The sequence below is a fragment of the Bufo gargarizans genome, chromosome 5 (assembly GCF_014858855.1).
Source record: "Bufo gargarizans isolate SCDJY-AF-19 chromosome 5, ASM1485885v1, whole genome shotgun sequence".
In the NCBI taxonomy this organism is placed as follows: Eukaryota; Metazoa; Chordata; class Amphibia; order Anura; family Bufonidae; genus Bufo; species Bufo gargarizans.
In genome coordinates this window covers 382683541-382706367 of record NC_058084.1, presented here as the reverse complement: position 1 = coordinate 382706367, position 22827 = coordinate 382683541, and positions in this window count along the sequence as shown.

Sequence of the window (22827 nt, the reverse complement as noted above, 5' to 3'; positions counted from 1 at the left end):
CTGTGACCATTGTGACTTTTTCTTTCATTGACCAAAGGGTACCAACAATTTTGTCCACGTCTGTATATTTAGGCCTAGCACACAGGCAGAGGAGAGAGGTCCCGTAACAGAGAATCTGGCTTCATGTCAGCAGAGAATCAGTCTGCATGTCATAGCAGAGAATGAGGCTTCACGTCAGCCACCACTGCAACAGTCCATTGGCATATATTTAGGCCCAGCACACACACAGGCAGAGGAGAGAGGTCCCGTAACAGAGAATCTGGCTTCATGTCAGCAGAGAATCAGTCTGCATGTCATAGCAGAGAATGAGGCTTCACGTCAGCCACCACTGCAACAGTCCATTGGCATATATTTAGGCCCAGCACACACACAGGCAGAGGAGAGAGGTCCCGTAACAGAGAATCTGGCTTCATGTCAGCAGAGAATCAGTCTGCATGTCATAGCAGAGAATGAGGCTTCACGTCAGCCACCACTGCAACAGTCCATTGGCATATATTTAGGCCCAGCACACACACAGGCAGAGGAGAGAGGTCCCGTAACAGAGAATCTGTCTTCATGTCAGCAGAGAATTAGTCTGCATGTCATAGCAGAGAATGAGGCTTCACGTCACCCACCACTGCAACAGTCCATTGGCATATATTTAGGCCTAGCACACAGGCAGAGCAGAGAGGTCCCGTAACAGACAATCTGGCTTCATGACAGCAGAGAATCAGTCTGCATGTCATAGCAGAGAATGAGGCTTCACGTCACCCACCACTGCAACAGTCCATTGGCATATATTTAGGCCTAGCACACAGGCAGAGCAGAGAGGTCCCGTAACAGACAATCTGGCTTCATGTCAGCAGAGAATCAGTCTGCATGTCATAGCAGAGAATGAGGCTTCACGTCACCCACCACTGCAACAGTCCATTGGCATATATTTAGGCCTAGCACACAGGCAGAGCAGAGAGGTCCCGTAACAGACAATCTGGCTTCATGACAGCAGAGAATCAGTCTGCATGTCATAGCAGAGAATGAGGCTTCACGTCACCCACCACTGCAACAGTCCATTGGCATATATTTAGGCCTAGCACACAGGCAGAGCAGAGAGGTCCCTGTAACAGACAATCTGGCTTCATGTCAGCAGAGAATCAGTCTGCATGTCATAGCAGAGAATGAGGCTTCACGTCACCCACCACTGCAACAGTCCATTGGCATATATTTAGGCCTAGCACACAGGCAGAGCAGAGAGGTCCCGTAACAGACGATCTGGCTTCATGTCAGCAGAGAATCAGTCTGCATGTCATAGCAGAGAATCAGGCTTCACGTCAGCCACCACTGCAACAGTCCATTGTCATAAATTTAGGCCCAGCACCCAGGCAGAGGAGAGAGGTCCCGTAACAGACAATCTGGCTTCATGTCAGCAGAGAATTAGTCTGCATGTCATAGCAGAGAATCAGGCTTCATGTCAGCCACCACTGCAACAGTCCATTGGCATATATTTAGGCCTAGCACACAGGCAGAGGAGAGGTTCATTCAACTTTGGGTAGCATCGCAATATAATGGTAAAATGAAAATAAAAATAGGATTGAATGAGGAAGTGCCCTGGAGTCCAATAATATATGGTTATGGGGAGGTAGTTAATGTCTAATCTGGACAAGGGACGGACAGGTCCTGTGGGATCCATGCCTGGTTCATTTTTATGAACGTCAGCTTGTCCACATTGGCTGTAGACAGGCGGCTGCGTTTGTCTGTAATGACGCCCCCTGCCGTGCTGAATACACGTTCAGACAAAACGCTGGCTGCCGGGCAGGCCAGCACCTCCAAGGCATAAAAGGCTAGCTCTGGCCACGTGGACAATTTAGAGACCCAGAAGTTGAATGGGGCCGAACCATCAGTCAGTACGTGGAGGGGTGTGCACACGTACTGTTCCACCATGTTAGTGAAATGTTGCCTCCTGCTAACACGTTGCGTATCAGGTGGTGGTGCAGTTAGCTGTGGCGTGTTGACAAAAGTTTTCCACATCTCTGCCATGCTAACCCTGCCCTCAGAGGAGCTGGCCGTGACACAGCTGCCTTGGCGACCTCTTGCTCCTCCTCTGCCTTGGCCTTGGGCTTCCACTTGTTCCCCTGTGACATTTGGGAATGCTCTCAGTAGCGCGTCTACCAACGTGCGCTTGTACTCGCGCATCTTCCTATCACGCTCCAGTGCAGGAAGTAAGGTGGGCACATTGTCTTTGTAGCGTGGATCCAGCAGGGTGGCAACCCAGTAGTCCGCACAGGTTAAAATGTGGGCAACTCTGCTGTCGTTGCGCAGGCACTGCAGCATGTAGTCGCTCATGTGTGCCAGGCTGCCCAGGGATAAGGACAAGCTGTCCTCTGTGGGAGGCGTATCGTCATCGTCCTGCCTTTCCCCCCAGCCACGCACCAGTGATGGACCCGAGCTGCGTTGGGTGCCACCCCGCTGTGACCATGCTTCATCCTCATCCTCCTCCACCTCCTCCTCATCCTCGTCCTCCTCGTCCTCCAGTAGTGGGCCCTGGCTGGCCACATTTGTACCTGGCCTCTGCTGTTGCCAAAAACCTCCCTCTGAGTCACTTCGAAGAGACTGGCCTGAAAGTGCTAAAAATGACCCCTCTTCCTCATCCTCCTCCTCCTCCTCCTGGGCCACCTCCTCTTCCATCATCGCCCTAAGTGTTTTCTCAAGGAGACATAGAAGTGGTATTGTAACGCTGATAACGGTGTCATCGCCACTGGCCATGTTGGTGGAGTACTCGAAACAGCGCAACAGGGCACACAGGTCTCGCATGGAGGCCCAGTCATTGGTGGTGAAGTGGTGCTGTTCTGTAGTGCGACTGACCCGTGCGTGCTGCAGCTGAAACTCCACTATGGCCTGCTGCTGCTCGCACAGTCTGTCCAGCATGTGCAAGGTGGAGTTCCACCTGGTGGGCACGTCGCATATGAGGCGGTGAGCGGGAAGGCCGAAGTTACGCTGTAGCGCAGACAGGCGAGCAGCGGCAGGATGTGAACGCCGGAAGCGCGAACAGACGGCCCGCACTTTATGCAGCAGCTCTGACATGTCGGGGTAGTTGTGAATGAACTTCTGCACCACCAAATTCAGCACATGCGCCAAGCAAGGGATGTGCGTCAAATTGGCTAGTCCCAGAGCTGCAACGAGATTTCGCCCATTATCACACACCACCAGGCCGGGCTTGAGGCTCACCGGCAGCAACCACTCGTCGGTCTGTTGTTCAATACCCCGCCACAACTCCTGTGCGGTGTGGGGCCTGTCCCCCAAACATATGAGTTTCAGAATGGCCTGCTGACGTTTACCCCGGGCTGTGCTGAAGTTGGTGGTGAAGGTGTGTGGCTGACTGGATGAGCAGGTGGAAGAAGAGGAGGAGGAAGCCGAGAAGGAGGAGGTGGCAACAGGAGGCAAAGAATGTTGCCCTGCGATCCTTGGCGGCGGCAGGACGTGCGCCAAACAGCTCTCCGCCTGGGGCCCAGCTGCCACTACATTTACCCAGTGTGCAGTTAGGGAGATATAGCGTCCCTGGCCGTGCTTACTGGTCCACGTATCTGTGGTTAGGTGGACCTTGCTACAGATGGCGTTGCGCAGTGCACACTTGATTTTATCGGATACTTGGTTGTGCAGGGAAGGCACGGCTCTCTTGGAGAAGTAGTGCCGGCTGGGAACAACATACTGTGGGACAGCAAGCGACATGAGCTGTTTGAAGCTGTCTGTGTCCACCAGCCTAAATGACAGCATTTCATAGGCCAGTAGTTTAGAAATGCTGGCATTCAGGGCCAGGGATCGAGGGTGGCTAGGTGGGAATTTACGCTTTCTATCAAATGTTTGTGAGATGGAGAGCTGAACGCTGGCGTGTGACATGGTTGAGACGCTTGGTGACGGAGGTGGTGGTGGTGGTGTTGGTGGTACATCCCCTGTTTGCTGGGCGGCAGGTGCCAACGTTCCTCCAGAGGCGGAGGAAGAGGCCGAGGCGGCAGCAGCAGAATAGGCCGAGGCGGCAGCAGCAGAAGAGGTAGCAGGGGGAGCCTGAGTGACTTCCTTGGTTTTAAGGTGTTTACTCCACTGCAGTTCATGCTTTGCATGCAGGTGCCTGGTCATGCAGGTTGTGCTCAGGTTCAGAACGTTAATGCCTCGCTTCAGGCTCTGATGGCACAGCGTGCAAACCACTCGGGTCTTGTCGTCAGCACATTGTTTGAAGAAGTGCCATGCCAGGGAACTCCTTGAAGCTGCCTTTGGGGTGCTCGGTCCCAGATGGCGGCGGTCAGTAGCAGGCGGAGTCTCTTGGCGGCGGGTGTTCTGCTTTTGCCCACTGCTCCCTCTTTTGCTACGCTGTTGGCTCGGTCTCACCACTGCCTCTTCCTCCGAACTGTGAAAGTCAGTGGCACGACCTTCATTCCATGTGGGGTCTAGGACCTCATCGTCCCCTGCATCGTCTTCCACCCAGTCTTGATCCCTGACCTCCTGTTCAGTCTGCACACTGCAGAAAGACGCAGCAGTTGGCACCTGTGTTTCGTCATCATCAGAGACATGCTGAGGTGGTATTCCCATGTCCTCATCATCAGGAAACATAAGTGGTTGTGCGTCAGTGCATTCTATGTCTTTCACCGCTGGGGAAGGGCTAGGTGGATGCCCTTGGGAAACCCTGCCAGCGGAGTCTTCAAACAGCATAAGAGACTGCTGCATAACTTGAGGCTGAGACAGTTTCCCTGGTATGCATGGGGGTGATGTGACAGACTGATGGGGTTGGTTTTCAGGCGCCATCTGTGCGCTTTCTGCAGAAGACTGGGTGGGAGATAATGTGAACGTGCTGGATCCACTGTCGGCCACCCAATTGACTAATGCCTGTACCTGCTCAGGCCTTACCATCCTTAGAACGGCATTGGGCCCCACCATATATCGCTGTAAATTCTGGCGGCTACTGGGACCTGAGGTAGTTGGTACACTAGGACGTGTGGATGTGGCAGAACGGCCACGTCCTCTCCCAGCACCAGAGGGTCCACTAACACCACCACGACCATGTCCACGTCCGCGTCCCTTACTAGATGTTTTTCTCATTGTTATGGTTCACCACAACAACAAATATATTATTTGGCCCAATGTATTGTATTCAAATTCAGCGGGATATAAATTTGAGGCCTAGTATTTAGGCGCTGGGTGACCGGTATGGATTTAGTGACAGAATTAGACTTGGAAATGCACAGAAGCGTGTGTGTGAAGTTATTCTGAATGACCCAATGTGCACCTTGAATATTATATACCCTTTTTGGGATAGATTTCAAATAGCTCTGATATAGCAGGAACCACTAAATTATGAAATTGCTAAATTGGGAATTGTACTTCAACCCAGAACAAAAAATGTGCTTTGACGGGCACTAAATAACTTTCCCAGCTACAACAGTACAGCGGTAACGAGAGATTTAGAGGGATTTAAATTTGAGGCCTAGTATTTAGGCGCTGGGTGACAGGTATGGGTTTAGTGACAGAATTAGACTTGGAAATACACAGTAGCGGGTGTGTGTGAAGTTATTCTGAATGACCCAATGTGCACCTTCAATATTATATACCCTTTTTGGGATAGATTTCAAATAGCTCTGATATAGCAGGAACCACTAAATTATGAAATTGCTAAATTGGGAATTGTACTTCAACCCAGAACAAAAAATGTGCTTTGACGGACACTAAATATCTTGCCCAGCAACAACAGTACAGCGGTGGGTAACGAGAGATTTAGAGGGATTTAAATTTGAGGCCTAGTATTTAGGCGCTGGGTCACCGGTATGGATTTAGTGACAGAATTAGACTTGGAAATGCACAGAAGCGTGTGTGTGAAGTTATTCTGAATGACCCTATGTGCACCTTCAATATTATATACCCTTTTAGGGATAGATTTCAAATAGCTCTGATATAGCAGAAACCACTAAATTATGAAATTGCTAAATTGGGAATTGTACTTCAACCCAGAACAAAAAATGTGCTTTGACGGACACTAAATATCTTGCCCAGCAACAACAGTACAGTGGTGGGTAACGAGAGATTTAGAGGGATTTAAATTTGAGGCCTAGTATTTAGGCGCTGGGTGACCGGTATGGATTTAGTGACAGAATTAGACTTGGAAATGCACAGAAGCGTGTGTGTGAAGTTATTCTGAATGACCCAATGTGCACCTTGAATATTATATACCCTTTTTGGGATAGATTTCAAATAGCTCTGATATAGCAGGAACCACTAAATTATGAAATTGCTAAATTGGGAATTGTACTTCAACCCAGAACAAAAAATGTGCTTTGACGGGACACTAAATAACTTTCCCAGCTACAACAGTACAGCGGTAACGAGAGATTTAGAGGGATTTAAATTTGAGGCCTAGTATTTAGGCGCTGGGTGACAGGTATGGGTTTAGTGACAGAATTAGACTTGGAAATACACAGTAGCGGGTGTGTGTGAAGTTATTCTGAATGACCCAATGTGCACCTTCAATATTATATACCCTTTTTGGGATAGATTTCAAATAGCTCTGATATAGCAGGAACCACTAAATTATGAAATTGCTAAATTGGGAATTGTACTTCAACCCAGAACAAAAAATGTGCTTTGACGGACACTAAATATCTTGCCCAGCAACAACAGTACAGCGGTGGGTAACGAGAGATTTAGAGGGATTTAAATTTGAGGCCTAGTATTTAGGCGCTGGGTCACCGGTATGGATTTAGTGACAGAATTAGACTTGGAAATGCACAGAAGCGTGTGTGTGAAGTTATTCTGAATGACCCTATGTGCACCTTCAATATTATATACCCTTTTAGGGATAGATTTCAAATAGCTCTGATATAGCAGAAACCACTAAATTATGAAATTGCTAAATTGGGAATTGTACTTCAACCCAGAACAAAAAATGTGCTTTGACGGACACTAAATATCTTGCCCAGCAACAACAGTACAGCGGTGGGTAACGAGAGATTTAGAGGGATTTAAATTTGAGGCCTAGTATTTAGGCGCTGGGTGACAGGTATGGGTTTAGTGACAGAATTAGACTTGGAAATACACAGTAGCGGGTGTGTGTGAAGTTATTCTGAATGACCCAATGTGCACCTTCAATATTATATACCCTTTTTGGGATAGATTTCAAATAGCTCTGATATAGCAGGAACCACTAAATTATGAAATTGCTAAATTGGGAATTGTACTTCAACCCAGAACAAAAAATGTGCTTTGACGGACACTAAATATCTTGCCCAGCAACAACAGTACAGTGGTGGGTAACGAGAGATTTAGAGGGATTTAAATTTGAGGCCTAGTATTTAGGCGCTGGGTCACCGGTATGGATTTAGTGACAGAATTAGACTTGGAAATGCACAGAAGCGTGTGTGTGAAGTTATTCTGAATGACCCTATGTGCACCTTCAATATTATATACCCTTTTAGGGATAGATTTCAAATAGCTCTGATATAGCAGAAACCACTAAATTATGAAATTGCTAAATTGGGAATTGTACTTCAACCCAGAACAAAAAATGTGCTTTGACGGACACTAAATATCTTGCCCAGCAACAACAGTACAGCGGTGGGTAACGAGAGATTTAGAGGGATTTAAATTTGAGGCCTAGTATTTAGGCGCTGGGTGACAGGTATGGGTTTAGTGACAGAATTAGACTTGGAAATACACAGTAGCGGGTGTGTGTGAAGTTATTCTGAATGACCCAATGTGCACCTTCAATATTATATACCCTTTTTGGGATAGATTTCAAATAGCTCTGATATAGCAGGAACCACTAAATTATGAAATTGCTAAATTGGGAATTGTACTTCAACCCAGAACAAAAAATGTGCTTTGACGGACACTAAATATCTTGCCCAGCAACAACAGTACAGTGGTGGGTAACGAGAGATTTAGAGGGATTTAAATTTGAGGCCTAGTATTTAGGCGCTGGGTCACCGGTATGGATTTAGTGACAGAATTAGACTTGGAAATGCACAGAAGCGTGTGTGTGAAGTTATTCTGAATGACCCTATGTGCACCTTCAATATTATATACCCTTTTAGGGATAGATTTCAAATAGCTCTGATATAGCAGAAACCACTAAATTATGAAATTGCTAAATTGGGAATTGTACTTCAACCCAGAACAAAAAATGTGCTTTGACGGACACTAAATATCTTGCCCAGCAACAACAGTACAGCGGTGGGTAACGAGAGATTTAGAGGGATTTAAATTTGAGGCCTAGTATTTAGGCGCTGGGTCACCGGTATGGATTTAGTGACAGAATTAGACTTGGAAATGCACAGAAGCGTGTGTGTGAAGTTATTCTGAATGACCCTATGTGCACCTTCAATATTATATACCCTTTTAGGGATAGATTTCAAATAGCTCTGATATAGCAGAAACCACTAAATTATGAAATTGCTAAATTGGGAATTGTACTTCAACCCAGAACAAAAAATGTGCTTTGACGGACACTAAATATCTTGCCCAGCAACAACAGTACAGCGGTGGGTAACGAGAGATTTAGAGGGATTTAAATTTGAGGCCTAGTATTTAGGCGCTGGGTGACAGGTATGGGTTTAGTGACAGAATTAGACTTGGAAATACACAGTAGCGGGTGTGTGTGAAGTTATTCTGAATGACCCAATGTGCACCTTCAATATTATATACCCTTTTTGGGATAGATTTCAAATAGCTCTGATATAGCAGGAACCACTAAATTATGAAATTGCTAAATTGGGAATTGTATTTCAACCCAGAACAAGAAATGTGCTTGAACGGACACTAAATAACTCGCCCAGCTACAGCACTAGGGACAGATTTAGCTGGATATAAATTTGAGGCCTAGTATTTAGGCGCTGGGTGACCGGTATGGATTTAGTGACAGAATTAGACTGGGATATGGCCAAAAAATGAACAGACTATTGCTGGTTAAATGCACTTGGTGTGACAGCTTCACCCTGATGTAGGCTTTAGCCAAAAAACAACCACACCATTGAGGGTTAAATGCACTTGGTGACAGGCGCAGCTTGCCCCTGATTTTGTATATGGCCAAAAAATGAACAGACTATTGCTGGTTAAATGCACTTGGTGTGACAGCTTCACCCTGATGTAGGCTTTAGCCAAAAAACAACCACACCATTGAGGGTTAAATGCACTTGGTGACAGGCGCAGCTTGCCCCTGATTTTGTATATGGCCAAAAAATGAACAGACTATTGCTGGTTAAATGCACTTGGTGTGACAGCTTCACCCTGATGTAGGCTTTAGCCAAAAAACAACCACACCATTGAGGGTTAAATGCACTTGGTCGCAGCTTGTGCTGGCGCACCACAAGACACAAAATGGCCGCCGATCACCCCAGAAAAATGAGACTGACAAACGGTCTGTGCAGCCTAAAAACAGTGAGCAATTGAGGATCAGCAGCTCAATGATCCACAGCTGCAGATCGATCAGTTAATCAAGTCCTTTGGAGGAGTTAATCTGCCTAATCTCGCCCTACTGTCGCAGCCGCAACCTCTCCCTACGCTAATCAGAGCAGAGTGACGGGCGGCGCTATGTGACTCCAGCTTAAATAGAGGCTGGGTCACATGGTGCTCTGGCCAATCACAGCCATGCCAATAGTAGGCATGGCTGTGATGGCCTCTTGGGGCAAGTAGTATGACGCTTGTTGATTGGCTGCTTTGCAGCCTTTCAAAAAGCGCCAAGAAAGCGTCACAAAAGCGCGAAGAAAGCGACGAACACCGAACCCGAACCCGGACTTTTACGAAAATGTCCGGGTTCGGGTCCGTGTCACGGACACCCCAAAATTCGGTACGAACCCGAACTATACAGTTCGAGTTCGCTCATCCCTAGTTATAATAATCGAATTGCGATTTCAACTTAAGCACTGCTATATTCCATATTCATTAATTCTAGCCTAATATGGAATATAGCAGTGCTAAGTTAAAATCGCCATGCGATTACTTCGAGTTATATTAATCGCATTGCGATTTCAACTTGGACCTGGTTTACTGTGGTTGGCTTCAATGGCTTGGTAGAATTAGCGAATATGACGAATGTATTCGTCATATTCCACAAAACGAATATACGAATGTATTCGTCATATTCCACAAAACGAAGATATTCTCCATCTTTGTTTTAGCTACCTATTCATCAACTTCACGAATTCTAGCAATCATATAGGAAAGTTGACTATAGAGACAGCTAAGTTTAATTCACTATGCGATTATATTACTTAGCTTTTTTTTTTATAAATAGAATAATTATAATAATTATCAGGTATTATAATTATTCTATTTATTTTTAAAAAAGCTAAGTAATATAATCGCATAGTGAATTAAACTTATCTGTCTCTATAGTAAACTTTCCTATATGATTGCTAGAATTCGCGAAGTTGATGAATAGGTAGCTAAAACGAAGATGGAGAATATCTTCGTTTTGTTGAATATGACGAATACATTCGTCATATTCGCTAATTCTACCAAGCCATTGAAGCCAACCACAGTAAACCAGGTCCAAGTTGAAATCGCAATGCGATTAATATAACTCGAAGTAATCGCATGGCGATTTCAACTTAGCACTGCTATATTCCATATTAGGCTAGAATTAACAAATATGGAATATAGCAGTGCTTAAGTTGAAATCGCAATTCGATTATTATAACTTGAAATAATCGAATTGCAATTTCAACGTAATTCTCAAATCTGACAGTACATTCTAGTATATGGAGACGTTCCCATGGTGATGGGGACGCTCCATGAGCACGGAAGTTGGCAGAAGCGGCAACGGGCACTGACTGGAGCATTAAAAAAACCCAAAAAAAACGAATATTCGATTTCGCGAATATATAGCACTATATTCTAAATATTAGCAAAATCTCAATATTCGAGAAAAGAAATTGCAATTCGAATATTCGCGCTCAACACTAGTACTGACTGATGGTTCTGCCCCATTCAACTTCTGGGTCTCCAAATTGTCCACATGGCCAGAGCTTGCCCTGTATGCCTTGGAGGTGCTGGCCTGCCCTGCAGCCAGTGTACTCTCTGAACATGTATTTAGCACGGCAGGAGGCGTCATTACAGACAGATGCATCTACCTGTCCACAGCCAACGTGGACAAGCTCACGTTCATTAAAATTAACCAGGCCTGGATCCCACAAGACTTGTCTGTACCTTGTGCAGAATAGACAGTTCTAACAGCCTCAACCATCCATCCTTGTACTCAAGTACACGTATTCCTTTTTTTTTTTTATATATGTCCCAATATTTTGGGGGATACCCCTATGTAAAAATGCAAAATAACACACATCTGTGTTGGCTGCCTATTCCTCCTTCGCCGCCCTTTCCACCTAGACCGACATGTGAGCCTACACTGCCACATCCACCCATTCACCGCCTCCTCAACCTCTTTCTCCTACATCATTCCAATTTTTTTTTTAAGGTCTTTTATGTTTTTTCAATTCATTTCCCTATCCACATTTGTTTGCAGAGCATTTGCCATGCTTTTAAGCACATTTTGCTGCTCTTGCAGCCCTCTAGCTCTTTCCAGGCCTATTTTAGAGCCATTTTAGTGGCCAAAAGTTCGGGTCCCTATTGACTTCAATGGGGTTCGTATTCAAGTTCGGGTCAAGTTCGCGTCCCGAATCCGAACTTTTCTTTTCAAGTTCGGCTGAACCTGCCAGACCCGAACATCCAGGTGAAAACTCAACTCTAGTCCTGGTTCCTTCACCTACCATCTGACGTTGACTACATCACGACCGCCAGCTGGACACGGGCACCCCGCCATCTTGGATTATTCCTTTCAAAGACTTTATCTTTTACTGGACTATACCTCGGTAATTCTGAACTTACAGACATTCTATTCCCTTCCACCTCTTACCTATTTCTATTCAACCGATCTATTCCACTGGCAGGTATATTTATCTGTCAGTTTTAATGTATATATTTTTTGTGTATAGTTTTTAGAATAAAACTAACAATTGCATCGTTCCAGTTTTGCCCTTGTTCCTTGATTACCTGGTTTATGCTAAGAACTCTGTCCTCAGAGGAGACATACTACCACATTGTCATATTTTTCTAAATTGTTAATTGGTTAGCTAGGTAGCAAATTACCGTTTCTTCCCTTTAGGATTAGCTAGCCGGGGTCTCTTCGCCCCAATTCAATACGAAGAGTGGTGGCAGCTAATTCATCTGATTTCCAGCGTGAAATCGATAATTTTTATTTTTCTGATTTTATCATATATGGGCTATGCCACAGTTGCCTCCAGACTTCTGGAGGAGAATCCACTGTGAGCACAGTAGACGTTTAAGATTGGTCGGTGTGACCAATCTTAAACGTCTACTGTGCTCACCGTGGATTCGCCTCCAGAAGTCTCTAGTGGACAAGACCTGTAGGGCAACTGTGGCATAGTATGACGGGATTGGCGGGTGGTTTGTCACACACTTCCCATACATTTTTACTCCTATCCATGACCACTATGGAACCCCCTTTATCTGCCAGTTTCAAAATTAAGGACTTGTCCTCTATTAACGTTTTGATGGCTCCTCTCTATTGCACAGTTATATTATGCGTCATTTGCAATTCATCTCGCTTATTCGAGTGCATTCATTTCTCAGCTTCCTTGGAGAACAGTGAAGAAAAGCACATTCCCGTGCCTCCATTGTTTTTAATGTTCTCACATTATCAAAGGTCAAGAGTTCTATCATCCCCATATGGTACAGGCCTTCAAAATAGATGGATTTTTTACTTGTGAATCCACAAATGTTATCTACCTGATACAATGCCCCTACGGTCTGCTGTATGTAGGGGAAACAATGCAAGCTATTAGAGACAGAATTTGTAAACATAAGCCTACTATAAGAACTAAGAACTTATTTCTACCATTACCCTACCATTTTGATAAATACAAAAATACAGTGTCACAACTGAGGTTTCAGGTTTTGGAACAAAAAAAAGACCACGAAGAGGAGGCAACATAAAAAAACTTTTATTATGTAGGGAGGCATACTGGATCCATAAGTTGAATTATGAAATTTCACATCTGTAGAATATACCTGCATTTCAGTTTTAGGTATGCAGACTTACCTGTTGTATGTTATTTTTTCATAGACCTCATCATCCCGTTGATCCTCTCTAATAATAGCATGGTATATTTGTTTATGTCTGTTACATGAAGTGAAAGCTGGATGTTCATTCGTACTGAGCTGGTTACCGCCCGCTGTAGGGCGTATTACGTCACTTGTGTTCTGATTGATCATATTATATATAGGTGATTGGTTTATAATAATGATGTATTTGGACTGAGAAAGGCTGTATGCCGAAACATATCATATACTTTATTATGATGAAATAAAAGTATATACTTATAAGCAAGACACAGATTCTGGAATGTCTTCATACATTCCACATGGAGGAAACTCCTTCCCGCAGCAACGTAAACGTCAAGTCGAGTGCCGGCTGTATTTTGGTTTGTTATATAGAGATGGCCTTGCCGGAAGTTGTTTCGCGGAGAACTTTGCTCGTTCGCTATTCGCCGAACATGTGAACATATGGCGATGGTCACATGCGCCAAATTCTTTTGAATTACGCCAGACTTTGACCCATGACACATCCATCAGGTGGGACAGGACAGCCAATTGAGACGTTTCAGTACATGGACACACCCCCACCCTATAACAGAACCCAATATGGCAGCCATTTTACATTCTGTGTTTTGCCAGTGTAGGGAGAGGTTGCTGTGTGGAGCAGGGACATACTGTTAAGGACACCAAATTCTAGCTAATAGGACCACAAAAGTCCTTTTAAAGACTGGAATAGGTGTGCTATCAATAGGTGCAATATACTGAGGGGTGTGATATACTTATACTTTCTAACATAGAAAGTATATTATAGTGCATTTGTATTGTGCAGCAGTTGTGTGCGGTTATGCTACGATATAGCAGGTATATAGAGGGACATGCATTATTGGAACAACTATTTGCAACGGGTGTGATATACCTGTTGCCCCCCAAAAAACTGATTGAGGGGTGCTATATACCTGCTTTCACAAAATACTGATTAATTGGTTTGATATACCTGCTTCCACAAAATACTAATTGAGGGGTGCGATATACCTGCTTCCGCAAATATTGATTCTGGGGTTCTATATACCTGCTTTCACAAAATACTGACTGAGTGGTGCGATATACCTGCTTCTACAAAATACTGATTAAGGGGTTTGATATACCTGCTTCCACAAAATACAGATTGAGGTGTGTGATATACCTGCTTCCACCAAATAATGATTCAGGTGTTCTATATACCTGTTTCCACTAAATACTGATTGAGGGGTGCGATATACATGCTTCTACAAAATACTGATTAAGCGGTTCTATTAACCAGCTTCCACAAAATACTGATTAAGGGGTTCTATATACCTGCTTCCACAAAATACTGATTGAGGAGTGCGATATACCTGCTTCCACCAAATTTTGATTAAGGCCTGTGATACACCAGATTCCACAAAATACTGATTGAGGTATGCGATATTTCTGCTTCCACTAAATATTGATTCAGGGGTTCTATATACCTGTTTCCACAAAATACTGATTGAGGGTTGCAATATACCTGCTTCTACAAAATACTGATTAAGGGGTTCTATATACCTGCTTCCACAAAATACTGATTGAGGGGTGCGATATACCTGCTTCCACAAAATTCTGATTAAGGGGTTTGATATACCTGCTTGCACAAACTACAAATTGAGGGGTGCGATATTACTGCTTCCACCAAATATTAATTCAGGTATTCTATACACAGTGTCGGTGCCAAGATACATCTGACCACAGACACGTGGTCTAGCAAACACGGACAGGGAAGGAACATAACTTTCACTTCCCACTAGGTTAACCTTCTGACGGTTGTCAAGCATGTAACCCGTGGCACCGGTATGGATTTGGTGTTACCGCCACGGATTGCATGCAGGCCTGCCTCTTCTTTTCCTCCTTCTACTCCATCCTCTGTCTCCTCTTCGGCTGACTACTCCTTTTCCACTGCTACCGCCTTTTCCGCTGCACCCCCCCCCCAAGCTCCCCAGAACCTTTGGCTTTAGCTGTTGTGCCTAGAAGACAAGAGCCACACCGGTCCTGCACTGCTTTCAGGTTTGCGGTCAGAGGCCAATCAATGGCTAACCCTGCTCAATTTACCAGTTGGTAAAGTTGGGTGCGACAACGGTGCCAATCTGCTGAGCACGCTTAAATAGTGCAAAATGACACATATGCCGTGGATGGCACATGTCCTGAACTTAGTGGTGTAGCGATTTGTTGCCAAATACCCCAGGGTCCAGGACATCTTGCAGCAGGTCAGAAAAAACTCTCACCATTTTAGAAGATCTTACACGGCCATGGCTCGCCTTTCTGACGTTCAGCGGCGACAACACCTGCCAGTCAGACGCCTGATTTGTGGCAGCCCGACGTGATGGAACTCCACCTTGTATATGCTTGATAGGCTGCTCCAGCAGCAATGTGCCATTAATGACTACCTGTACGAACTCTGCAGCAGGACAGGCTCTGGGGAGCTTGGTTTCTTTTCACCTAGCCAGTGGCTGCTCATGCGCAACGCATGCAGACTTCTGCAGCCATTTGATGAAATCACGAAACTAGTCAGTCGCAGCCAGGGCACTATCAGTGACATCATACCTTACACCTTCTTTCTGGAGTGTGCATTGCGTGTCATTAATCAAGCCATCGAGGAGCAGGAGCTCGAAGATGAGGAAGTCGCAATGCTGAATGAATTTCCAGGGGCGGCTACTCCATCTGAGACAAGGCAGCAGGAGTCTGAAGAGGAGTCAGAGGAGGATGGTGGCTGGGGGGAGGAAGAGGAGCAAGAAGAGCAGGCTTTGAGGGGGACTTTAAACTTTTCGGAGATCCCTGTTGTTGTCCGTCGCTGGGGGAGGAGACAGAAGTAGACATTCTCCTGGGCGGTGAGCAGGAGCCAGGGCGCTCCACCTTAGTGCACTTCCAATTTAATGCAAATGGGGGCCTACATGCTCCAGTGTTTGAAGAGGGACCCCTGTATAAAAATCATAAAGTGCAAGGACCAGTACTGGGTGGCAACGTACTTAGACCCCCGGTACAAACACAAAATGGCGGACATGTTACCAGCATCACAGAGGGCTGTCAGAATGCAGCATTTCCAGACCTTGCTGCAAGAGATGCTGCATTCTGCTGTTGCGGGCACTGGCAGAGGAATTTCCACCCACAGCGAAACAGGTCCAGGTACCAAACCTACCGAGCATTCAAGAAGAGGGCGATTTGAAGATGTGTTTATCACTTCGTATATAAGATCATTCTTGCAGCTAACCCATCGAGAGCCGCCCTCCGAATCTAGCCTTAGGGGACCCCTAGACCGACAGGTGTCCGACTACATCGGGTTAACGGCCAATGTGGACTCTCTGAGAAGCAAGGAATCCCTGGATACTGGGTGTGCAGGCTTGACCTGTGGCCAGAGCTGGCACAATTTGCCATGGAACTCTTGGCTTGCCCCTCGTCGAGTGTCCTGTCCGAAAGAACGTTCAGTGCAGCAGGGGGATCATGACCAATAAGCGCACTCACCTAGCTCACGACAGTGTGGTCTACCTCACATTTCTAAAAATGAATGAGGCATGAATCTCGGAGCAATACAACACCTCTGATGACCACATCAATTTGAATTTCCTCATGCCAGCCCACACATATCCACCACTACGCAGAACAAAGAATGGTCCTTGTCTTATGTATATACAGCATCATAAAAAGCCTTTTCTGTCAGGTGAATGCCTCATTTTTGGGGCCTCTACTCCAGTAGCTTACAGTAAAATTGTATCCAGTGACCGCCTAATGTACCTCCAGACACATAATCACTAGTTCTTTTTTGTCAGGTGAATGCCTGATTTTTGGGGCCTATACTGGCCTAAAGTAAAATTTTTAGCCTGTGACCGCCTAATGTACCCCCAAGCCACTTCATCAGAAGTTTTTTTTCTGTCAGGTAATTGCCTAATTTTTGGGGCCTGTACTAGCCTAAAGTAAAATTTTTAGCCAATGACCGCCTAATGTACTTCCAGCAACATAATCACAAGTTCTTTTCTGTCAGGTGAATGCCTAATTTTTGGGGCCTGTACTGGCCTACTGTAAAACATTTTCTAACTTACCATTTAATGTACCTCCAGCCACATAATCACTTGTTCTTTTCTCTCAGGTGAATGAATAATTTTTGGGTCTGTAGTGGCTTGCAGTAAAATTGTTATCCACTGAACATCTAATATACATCCAGCCACATAATCACTTGTTCTTTTCTGTCAGGTGAATGTCTAATGTTTGGTGTCTCTACTCCAGTGGCCTACTGTAAAATTTTTATCCAGCGACCGTCTAATGTACCTCGAGCAACATAATCACAAGTTCTTTTTTGTCAGGTGAATGCCTAATTTTTGGGGCCTGTACTCCACTGGCCTACAGTAAAATTGTTATTCAGTGTCCGCCTAATGTGCCTCCAGCCACATAATCACTTTTTATTTTCTGTCAGGTAAATGTCTAATGCTTGGTGCCTCTACTCCAGTGGTCTACTGTAACATTTTTAGCCAGCGACCGTCTAATGTACCTCAAGCCACATAATCACAAGTTCTTTTCTGTCAGGTGAATGCCTAATTTTTGCGGCCCGTATTCCAGTGGCCTAAAATAAACATTTTCTAGACTCCAGCAGGGCACACCTTTGAGAGTTTCCGTTTAAGACTAGTAATGAGCGAGCATGCTCGGCCGAATACCGATTCGGCTTGAGCATCGCTATGCTCGGCACATGGCGGTACTCGCAGCCAATAAACGTGCAGGTAAGTACTGTCATCACTGTAATGCCAGTTGCCATGTTGTCTGCTGGCATTACAGAGATTTTGCTGGCCGGAACGCGTCATTGGGTGCTATATGGCACCCGATGACACGTGCTCGGATCAGTCATAGCCAGGGAGAGCAGAGCGTAGGAAGTGAAATGCAGTGTAGAGAGCGAAATTCACAGTAATTATTCTAAGAAAGCTTTTCAAAGACCCAAAAGTCCTTTTAAGGACTACTTTGTGTATGTGTGTTTTAGAGCAGCAATATATTTTTACCTGCACTAAATTGATCAGTCTCAGGGACATCCGTGCTGAGGAAGGGACAGAGAATGCAGGGAGAGAAAATTGCTGTTTTTACTATAAAAAGCTTTTCAAAGACCCCAAAGTACTTTCAAGGACTACTGTCTGTGTGTTTGACAGCAGCAAGATATTTTTCTTTAATACCTATTAGTGAAATATACTGTACATCATCCCAGGCTGTGTATTTTTGCGTAAATTCAAATAATCAGTGCCGCATTTATTGTCTATAGTGTGCGTTCAATACATATCCGTGACATATACAGTACTCCAGCCGAAAACTGTTTCTTTAGCGTAAATTTAAATCATCAGGGGCCAGTCCTCATCTACTGTCTCTGTAGTGTGTGCGTGTAATACACATTTGTGACATATTCAGTACTCCATCCGAAAACTGTTTCTTTAGCGTAAATTTTAATAATCTGGTCCTAATCTAGTGTCCATAGTGTACAGTACTGTGACATACACAGTACGCCATCCCAAAACGTTTTCTTTAGGGCAAATTTAACTAATCGGGGCCTAATCTAGTGTCCATAGTGTCTGGCTTTTTGTGACATATACTGTCCTGCATCCGAAAATTGTGTCTGTATTGCAAATTTCAATAATCTGGGCCTAATATAGTGTCCATAATCTGTGGTGTTCTGTCACCAATACTGTACTACCTCAGAAAACTGTGTCTGTATTGCAGAATCCAATAATCTGGGACTAATATAGAGTCCATAATATGTGGTGTTCTGTAACTAATACTGTACTACATCAGAAAACAGTGTCTGTATTGCAGATTCCAATAATCTGGGCCTAATATAGTGTCCATATTCTGTGGGTTTCTGTGACATATACTGTCCTGCATCCAAAAACGGTGTCTTTAGCGGACTGTAAAACAATCTGCGCCACAGCTAGTGACAAAACCATTAATATGAAGAAGGCGAGCACTAAGGAACAGGGAAGTGGGTGTGATGCTGATGGTGCACACAGAGGCCATGGCCCTGGGCGCAATTAAACTGTGCCTGCCGCCAGTGCACCAGAAAAAAAAAATAACATCCACCGTACCCATTTTCATGTCCAACTTAGCTGGGCTAACTATTACATTTGGCCCTCGCGCCCCAGCACGCTTGAAGAGGGACCTGAGATATTGTGCACTGATTCCCAACCTCTTAAGCATACACAGTCTCAAGAAGATGACGGTGGTGACGGGCAATCATTCTTTCACAAGGTAGATAATGATGAGACACAGTTGTCAATCACTGAGGTTGTGGTTAGATCAAGTCAGGAGGATGAACAGAGTGAGGAAGTGGAAGAGGAGGTGGTGGACGATAAGGTCACTGACCAAACATGGGAAGGTGAAAAGCCGAGAGAGGACAGCAGTACAGAGGGGGAGGGATCCGCAGCACCAATACAGGCTAGAAGAAGCAGTGGGGTTGCAAAAAAGAAGAAGTCGGCCCACACCCGCAACCGTTACACTGAGCACCCCCATAAGTAAATCTACCTTGCCAAGGGGTAGGTGTTCCGCAGTATGGCGCTATTTTGAGGAAAGTGCAGACGACATAAGAATGGTAGTTTGCAACCAGTGCCATACCAAAATAAGCCGGGGAGTGACCAGTAGCAACCTCACCACCACCAGCATAATCCGCCACATGGCATCCAAACACCCTAATAAGTGGGCCAAACGCCTGGGTCCACAATATGGGTCTGCGGGTCACACCACTGCCTTCTCTTCCCCTGTGTTATGCACTGCTGGCAAATCCCCTGTCGAAGGTGCAGGTCCGGATGTCCTTCGCCCTGCACCTGGACCTTCACATGAGCCATCAGCAACAACATCCACTTCTCTGTTCCAACACAGCATCCAAATGTCCATAACACAGTCATTTGAACACAAGCGCAAATACCCACCTACCCACCCACCACAGGCCATAGCACTAAATGCACAACTTTAGAAATTACTGGCCCTTGAAATGTTGCCATTTAGGCTTGTGGACACTGAGGCCTTCCGCAGCTTGATGTCGGCGGCCGTCCCTCGGTATGCAGTCCCTAGCCGCCACTATTTTAACAGCGTGCCGTGCCTGCCCTACACCAGCATGTGTCCCAGAACATCACCCGTGCCCTGACCAACGCAGTTACTGGGAAGGTCCACTTCACCATGGACACATGGACAAGTCCTGGTGGCCAGGGATGCTACATTTCCCTGACCGCACACTGCGTGAATGTTGTGGAGGCTGGAAGTGAGTCAAACCCTGGGATGGCACAGGTGCTACCCACGCCCTACGCCCATCAGGGTCTCCGCCAACAGCTATGTTACTGGCTCCAACCCCCACTTCTCCTCCTCCGCTGCCTCCTCCTCCACTTCCACCTCCAGCAGCAGTCAGCCATCAGTCGCTTCCTGAAAGCAGTGTAGCACTGCTGTGGGTCAACAGGCCGTGATAAAGCTGATATGCTTAGGGGACAAACAGAACACAACCGCAGAGCCGTGGCAGGGTATAAGGGACCAGACCAAGTTGTGGCTCTCGCCACTCAACCTACAACGAGATATGGTTGTGTCTGACAATGGCCGTAACTTGGTGGCGGCTTTGGAGCTCGGAAACCTGACACATCCCATGCCTAGCGCACGTCTTAAACTTAGTGGTTCAGCAGTTTATAAAAACCTAACCCAATTTGCCAGAGCTACTAGTGAAGGCGTGCCATGTGTGTGCCCATTTCTGCAAGTCGTCCACAGCTTCAGCCGGTCAGTCAACACTGCAGCAGCGTTTGCGGCTTCCAGCTCACCGACTGTTGTGCGACGTGAGCATGCGCTGGAACTCTACGTTCCACATGTTGGCCAGGCTTTGTGAGCAGCAGAGGGCAGTTGTGAAAACCAGCTGCAACATGGTTGTCGCCTTTCAAGTCAACTGCCACTATTCACAAGCGAGGAGTGGGCATTGATGTCAGACCTTTGTGAGGTTTTAAAAAACTCTGATGAATCCACACAGATGGTTAGTGGCGATAACGCTATCATCAGCGTAACCATCCCACTGCTGTGTCTACTCAAACAAACGCTGCTCACAATTAAGGATGACTCTCTAAATGTGGCAGATGAGGAAATGGACATTACACAGGGTGATAGCCAGCCCACCATCAGTTCATCTTCTCAGCGCAAATTTGACAATGAAGAGGAGGTGGAGGAGGAGGAGGAGCTGGAGAGTCATCCTGAAGTTGACATCGACGCCTTGCCTGTTCGTACTCTGGCACTCATGGCTGACTTTATGTTAGTCTGCCTTTCCCGCGACATTATACGCATTTTAGATAACATGCATTACTCTCGACCCCTGCTACAAAGAGAACTGGTGCAATACAAAGAGTAAAATGGTGCAATATCAGAAGGTACTTGTTGAGAGATTGCTCCAAAATTTTCCATCTGACAACGCGGCCGGCAGAGTCCGTACTTCCTTAGGCAACCGAGGAAGGGAGACAAGGGGAACACACAGCAGTTCCAAGAAAGGCAGGGCAACACTCTCCAAGGCATGGGACACTTTCATGACACCCTGCCAGCAACCTCACCCAGAAGCGCGGCCTTGTGGTACAAGGAGGGAAAAGTTTTGATAGATCGTGAAGGAATACATAGCAGACCACGTCAGCATCCTAAATGATCCCTCAGTGCCTTACAACTACTAGGTGTCCAAGCTGGACACGTGGAACGAACTTGCGCTCTACGCCTTGGAGGTGTTGGCCTGCCCTGCCGCCAGCGTTTTGTCTGAGTGTGTATTAAGTGCTGCTGGTGGCATTATAACAGATAAGCGTATCTGCTTGTCCACTGGCAATGCTGACAGGTTAACTCTGAAAAATGAACAAGGCCAGGATTGCCCCTGACTTCTCAACTCCACCAGATGAGAGCTGAGCTGATGATGAACATAAAGGCAATTTCCATCTATCATTTATAACGATCTACTATAGTGTATTACCATGCACCTTTTCCACCACAAAAAAGAGTATATGGTTGAATCTTGTTTTCTCCTCCTCCTCATCCAGATTGTATATATTCCCTCTACTCTATTTTTTTTTTTAAAAAGGGTCAGCTCAACTGCAAGTCCTCAACTCAATTCTTTTTATAGGGTCAGATGAACAGCATGCACTCGCATATAATGTTTTAGCGTGTCATTTAAACAGCATGTACTCGCATATAATGTTTTAGAGCGTCAGCTGTACAGCATGCACTCGCATATAATGTTTTACAGCGTCATTTGAACAGCATGCACTCGCATATAATGTTTTAGAGCCTCAGCTCACCAGCAGGCCCTCGCCCCATTGTTTTAGAGGGTCAGCTCAGCAGCAGGCCCTCGCCTCTCATGTTTTAGATGGTCAGATCAGCAAGCCCTTTCTCCAAATGTTTTTGAGGGTCACCAGCAGGCCACCAATCATAATTTTTCAAGGATGATGCACTCCTTTATGTGTAAAAAAGGGTGTTTTGGAGTGCCGCTTCCTTGTAATTTTTGCCAGCCCTTTCACTTAGTTCATAGGCGTAATGAGTGTAGGAGTACCACTACCTCATCTATTGTACCAAAATGTGAATGAGGCCCTCCTTTATGTGTATATGGTTGAATCTTCCTTTTCTCCTCCTCCTCCTCTTCCATCATATAAATATGCTTATTCGTTGCATATAATGCCCTCGCATATATGCCCTCGAACATAATGTTTTACAGGGTCAGCTCACCTGCAGGCCCTCGCATATAATGTTTTACAG